We start from the raw sequence: 7,423 nt of genomic DNA, 5'->3' as shown, positions 1-7,423 counted from the left end.
CGAAATGTTTCAAATGCTCATGTTACTCCTGCCCCCATTTTAGCCAAGTCTTGTGTGCAGGTCCCTCTGGTCGATGAGGGGGGGGGGGGGGGTACATGTATGGTTGCATTGACATTGTCCTTCTGACCTACATCCTTTTGTACGACTCTGACTGATTTGTTACTCTACTGTGAACAGTGGCAACCAACGTAAGAGGAAGGAAACTCCTAGGTTGATTCCTGAGAGTAGGCACTTGTGATTGTCGATGTTTATTATGTGAACACTTAATAGAACACTTTGAATATACTTAATACACTATGAGAATCCAGTACACCCATATAATGTGTATGTAGTACTCGTCAGGCATATCCGGAGTGTACTGCTACAGTACAAATAAATTTGTTCGCTTGTAAATGTATTTTTTAATCATTTGGGTAGAGTCACTACCGGTAGAATCCTATAGTACTTGCAAACTAAAATGCAACCCTCATAATCATTGGTGTACGTATATATGTCCATGTAGTATGCTTAGTTGATTATTCAGATATAGCAGAGGAAAGGCATTCAGTGATGTGTGAAGCTGATAATATGGTATCACATAAACAGTGGAATATATTGAAGTCTTAATTTTAAGCTCTTGCGGGAAATTGGTAATAAATGATTCCAGTACTAATGAATTGCAAATGAATTCACACCATTGTTAATGGGGTTTTCTAAAATGTTAATGGTAACATAATCATATTACTAGCCACATTATCCTTGTGTACATTATGAAGACTGCATGCAATATGTTTTTATGGATGTTACATAAATACTGGAGCTCTGGCTCTTTTAATTTATTTTCCTGTAAGAACAAGTAAGCAGCCACCATAAATAATTAGGGCTGAAAGGATACTTTGCCAGTTCACTGGGCAGGTTATATTTCTTATGGATTCATCGTCGTCGGGACTTCATCTGCACTAATAACCCAATTTATATGACAAATTGGATGGGTTTCAGGGACAGTGTAACAATTCATTGGAGTCTCTTCCACTAACTCTGTGTTATAGCGATATTGTGTCATTAGGCTACAGACAGGAGACATACTGATTCTGAGCTTGCTCCTGAGATGATTTAAGTCATTACCACTTCCAATATTCTCAGCAATGTAATTTTAGTTGATTTGTTCTCGCCTTTTCTTTAGTAAAAATGATTCTCCAAGGGATTTGATTCCGATTACTATGATGTTGATGTAGGCGATATAAAAGATGCATCACTGAGATGAGATGTAATTTGCATTGAACCTCGTGAGCGATCAATGTTTTGCATGGTTCGGACAGGGTTCACTCTAGGTTCATGTACTTTGTCTTTTGTGGGAGGTAACATGTTGGGACATACAGCCCACACTCCTACACTTCTTCAAACTGAATGTGATAGGATTCACAGTCCATATGTAGGCCCATGGACCTATACACAACAAATGGTTGGCCTGATGGCATGGTGACACAACATATGCTCCTGCAACATTTGCTCCAGTCTTGATATCTCTGAGGGCTTAGGGTAACAGTTCGGATTGTAACTTTTGTAATAGAGTTTTTGGTTTGAAATTATATAAAAATAAAGAGTAGGTTTTATTTATTTTTGGAGGTTAGGTTTTATGTTTGACTTAACATGTACATGTAACGTGCACATTTTCCATTGGAGCAATTACTGCTGGAGCAAATGTCATTAAACCAATGGCATAGCTTTTTACATCTAAAGCTATAGACATATAGGCCCTTTATTCCGAATGCTGGTTTTTAAATTTAAACATTGGTTCAAAGTTATGATTTAACCATAGAAAGCCAAATTTGACATACATGTAGTTCGCACCAATATAACCAAAAATAACATTTCAATTCATCAGGAGTCTACCATAGATATTTCTAGTATAAAGTGGGCCAGCTCCTAGATCTTGAAGGTTCCATGACTGTTGTACATTCTTCACTGACCTTTTCTCCCCTCTTGCACTTGATGAAACCTAATGCTCTCTGGAAACTTCACTTTTTCGTGTTTCTAGTTACGCATACCTAACCCCATGATATTTGATTTCACCATTTTAATTAAATTGAAGGTGAAGTACAGATGCCTTTACACATATATCCCATGCATTCAATGCACCTCCAGTAATTCCCCTTTACGGCATGCCTCAACTAATCTCCTTTGCCTTTGTGCACCGTATCAATTTCAAAATCAGACTGTGACAAACTTATATCCTGGCAGAGGAAAAAGGCACAGATCCAGATTTGAAATCTCCCAGGAGTTGTACAAGGGCTGACAAGAGTTTGGGAAAGAAAAAAAATCCCAATCCTCTTTGAAAGGATGTTGTAGGCCACTGCAATACAGAATTCCTAATAAGTAGAAATTATTTTTCTGTTATGAAAAACCCCCCAGAAATTGAAGCAGAATAAGTTTTACGTAAACAATATAAGACCATTCCACTTCTTTTTCTTATGGTGTGGCTTTCCATAAAATCAGTTCCTCCCAACTTTGTGCATTGACACACTACTGCGACACAAACAAGTTACCAAATCTCTTAAATGCATTGCAGTACTAGCTGTACTAGCCAATATGCATGACATCTCCCATTGTGCGCAACAAGTGCAGCGTATCATGATCATGCTCGTGGTCCTCGGCCCTCTTTAGAGAAGTAAACAACGTGGTATCAAAAAGTCGCATTTTCAACAATGGCATTTGAGTTATTACCACCATTGGGCTTCCAATTGTTCTGATGTGATAACAATATGTGGTCAATGAACTGTGACTTGATGAAATGCAGAAATATTGTGATTTTTATTGCTGTATGGAGGAGGCTTCCTGGTTGGGTTTGGAGATTGTGGCTCACCAGGATGTTTGTATTTCATGGAAATGTGCTATTTTGTATTGCAATCTGTAGCCACATAAGGCTCCTTTCGGGCCTAAGCCTCACCGTTTGTTAGCCATCTATTCTCTCCTTTCTTCTGTTTTATGTGAACCTTGCTTTATTACTATTAACTTTGATTTTTACAATCAATATTTTCTCTTTTAATTTCCCTAAATACTGTAGAATAGGATGCTCTACTGATTCCATGATAATAACATTTGCATGAATAATTTATGATATTGTTTATTATGGTGGTGATATTAAATGATAACAATGATGATTACATTTAGGCCTATAATGATATTCACAATTACTGTATATAAGGGTATGATAACACTAACGATGAAATTCATTGGTAACAAGGCTTGGGAGTTAGATAATGTATTCAAGGAGTGCAGAAATGAACTATGTAAATTGTGGGGTTATTTTTAGCAATCATAATTCAGCTATTGTATAAAATATCAGTTTCTTTCAAATATTAACATTGATCATCATAAGCATGCATCAATAATAACCATGCAATATGCACTTATTTAAAAATAGTCACAATGTATGCAAATCATCATAAACAATCAAGCTGAATTCAAACATGCTTGTACATGAATGATAAGGCCAAAATGAAACTACTCAAACTGATTAATTATTCAATTGTAATTATTTCCATTCATTATATCAGTTTTGTTTGTAAGGGGCAACCTTGATTGTTGAATAAATTAATCATTTGTATTTATATATCTCATGGTTATTATAATGATAAATTGACTTTTGCACAGGAACAACTACAATGTACTACATTGTAATACCAGCATGATGGTCTGTACTCCTACAGGTAGTGAGACCTTTTGTTCCTGTGACAATCGCTCCTCCGCTAGTTTCTCTCAAGACATAATACAAATGTTAGGTTGTGATAGGTTTTTGGTTCAGAATGAGAATTTACATGTACATTTGGCTTTAATAAGTGGATTTTTTTTCAGTAGGAGCAATTGTCCAGGAGCAAATGCCGTGGGATCCTCCTGCAGGTGTAAAGACAAAGATGCAGGTGATTCTAGAGGTCAACGTGTGTAAGGCAAATTCAATCAATGACATCAGGCAATTAGTCTGGAATTGATACATTGCAGTGTACATGTATATCACAAAGACAAATTATGTAGAGTTTGGCCTACATGAACTGAAACATTTGATCAATGAAGGCATCAGTTTTCATGTTCTATTTTTAAACATGATAATTTCGAAAGGATCTGCGAGGGAAAATCAAGCATTAAAATACCAGAAATTTAAATGTGACCTTGGACAACACTTTGCGTTACCTTTAAAGGTCAAGTCCACCTCAGAAAAATGTTGCCTTGAATCAATAGAGAAAATTCAGACAAGCACAATGCTGAAAATTTCATTAAAATCGGTGTAAAATAAGAAAGTTATGACATTTCAAAGTTTCGCTTATTTTCAACAAAATAGTTATATGAACGAGCCAGTTAGGCCCTACATCCAAATGAGAGAGTCGATGATGTCACTCACTCACTATTTCTTTTGTTTTTTATTGTTTGAATATTTCAATTTTTACGAATTTGACGATTAGGACCTCCTTGCCTGAAGCACAAAATGTTAAAATAATGGAATTCCACGTGTTCAGGAAGGAATGAAACTTCATTCCACATGACAATGACGAGAAAATAACAATACTTCATATTTCATATAATAAAATACAAAAGAAATAGTGAGTTAGTGATGTCATCAACTCTCTCATTTGGATGTAACTGGCTCGTTCATATAACTATTTTGTTGAAAATAAGCAAAACTTTAAAATGCCATAACTTTCTTATTTTACATCCGATTTTGATGAAATTTTCAGTGTTATGCTTGTTGAATTTTTCTCTTTTTATTCAAATCAAGTTTTTGTTGGGGTGGACTTGTCCTTTAATAACCAGAGATGATATCTCTGTACATGATCTCTATGTATGGGGATAATGCAGACTGCATTGATCATGAACAGGCAAAGTGCATCAAAAACTAATGGGGTAAAATCTAAATGGCGCAGTGGCATATCCTTTCTCATGAGCATAGCTTCATCGTCGTTGTGGCATCCATTCTCTTGTCTGCATTTATCCCCTCTTGAGGAACAGGTTGACTGTTGCAATCAGAGCTTCGTTAGTGAAGCGTGCAGTGGAGGGAGTAATGGAGGGCTGACTGGGAAATATGAATGAATTATTCATTTGTGGGCAATCTGAGACAAACTGGTGCTCGATCGAGGGTATTAAGGGTCGACCTGGCAAGACAAGTGAAGGATGCTTCATTGCAAACTTGATGGAAGACCCCATGAAGATAAACCGCAAAAGAAAAATTGCGTAAACAGCTAATCAATATCTATAATCTGCTGAATTACATTTACCCTCCACTTGTGCCATTATTCACTATTACTGAAGCAGTGCCGAGTTTTCTAGTTTTTGTAGGATTTGACTGTTTGTGTTCCAGTGTTATTTCAGTGTTATGAAACTGAAGCTAAACTAAGATCTGCAAGGACTCTAAGTACTAAAGTAGGCGAACATTATGTTTTAAGTGCTAGTTTCTTTGTATTTTTTATATGAATATCTGTTAACTTTGCTTTTGATAATAGTCTTGGCCTGTGCATAAGCATCGATGAAAAGAAATACTGTCAAAGATTGATACTTATTGAATGTGAAGTACACATACAGTGTTATGTTTAAAATAAAACTGAAGTGAAAATTCTTAAACAATGGTCTTGGCTTCTCTGTCAATTGGGTCTACAGTTGGCTTCAGACTTTATATTGATACTATCATAAAGTACTAAAAGCTTAAATAGGTTTATTCAAAATCTGTCCTTTTCCTGGCAGTAGCAATGATATGTCCTCTGTGGATTCATATTTTTCTCATAGATCTCTGTTTTCATAATTTCCATGCTGGAGCAACAGGAAATATTTCATCCCTTCTTTGTTTACATTCCTTGTCCCAACCTTCCAAAGCTTCTGAAATCTCCATTCATGACCTTTTGGCTTTGTGGTGCTGAAGCGGCTGTGGTAACTGGACACTGAATTCTAGCAGAGGCTTGTAAACAAGCCTGTTGAACTCTGAACCCCAAGTCATATGATTAACACTGTTTACATGGTTTTCCTGTCCATGATCATTTAAATCTATTATGCCGTATGCCTGTAGATTACATGCAAGTTCTTGGAGTGGGAATTAATTTACAATAGTTGGCTCAGGGGTAGGATTATCAAGCATTAACTGTTATAGAAGAGAGATTATGTTATTAACCCCAAACAGTTAAGGCAAATGTTATATTTTCAGTACGTACCGTACGAACAGTTAACTCACAATTTTGTTATAATTCAATGTTAAATTTAATTGTCCATTACCAGCAATTCTGCTGTACATGTACCATGAAAAAATATCCATTCAGAGATACATGTATTGTAGGGCCTATGCTATAGGTTTGTGGGGCCTGTAATATGACTGACCTCTCATATTTCTTATTCTTTCAACAGATCATTTGATAATACATTATTGAAATGATGTACAGTGTAGGCCTACATATTGCATTTGCTGGTACGTGTTCTGTTGAGAGGTCACTAGAAGAGGCGACAATAACATGGACAGAAGAAATAGGTTAATAGATCGAAAGTGGGTATTTTATATAAAAAATAAAGTAGTTTGAAAATGCATAAGGACTCTTTGAAAAATTTTGTCAGACTAAGAGCTTTATTTGGAGACTTGGTATTAAAAATTTATACTTATTTTCATGGTAGACTTGCATATCTGTGTGTACAGGAAGAATCACACATGCTTTTTATGAATCCTCACAGACTCAAAAGATCAATGGCGATAGGCCTACAGTGCACTGCCATTCTGTAGTTCCTCCACCTAGTGTAGGAAAAAAATTCCTTCCATTGCGTCTCCTTTTCTAATGGGTCAAGACAATTGATGTGTAGGGTACTTGTAATATCCCAGTGGAAATCTAACATGATGGAGGTGAATGCGGCCAGCCAGCCATTGGCTTAATGAATACTGATTTTTCCTAGGCAGGTCTCCGTCTCATTCGGCGTCCATCAGCGCTTCATTTTGCGAAAAGGGACGGGGGAATTAGATCTGCGAACCTGACACGGATGAGTCAGGTCCGGTTTAATGTCAGGAATGTAACTTCATGTTAAGAGCTTTGCCGGCCTGTAGGACAGTGGCCAATAGTGATTCACTCCAGTATGAATCGTCTCTTGTCTTGGATTCTAACTTGCAGTTATGGCCAAAAGTGCAGGATCCGGCGTGAAGTTTTAGGGGAAAAGGTCTGATGATATAACATATGAGAATTACAGGCATGGGTCTTGGTAGGTCACTGTCATATTCTATGAAGATTTAATAGGCTTGAAGTACACACGTAGATGTGATATTCATGCATGTATCAAGTTCTGCATGATGTAGGCCCAATAGATTGTTTACTATTATTTTTGTCGGCATAAAGAGACTTACGATCATCTTTATGATGAATTATTTGACATGAATGTTCAAGCATAAATTTAAATTCATTTCCTGAGAATCAGGAAGGCATTCCATTGA

Source organism: Lytechinus variegatus, chromosome 7 (genome assembly GCF_018143015.1).
Source record: "Lytechinus variegatus isolate NC3 chromosome 7, Lvar_3.0, whole genome shotgun sequence".
NCBI lineage: Eukaryota > Metazoa > Echinodermata > Echinoidea > Temnopleuroida > Toxopneustidae > Lytechinus > Lytechinus variegatus.
The sequence above is the reverse complement of the archived record's forward strand: the minus strand, read 5'-3'. Positions refer to the sequence as shown.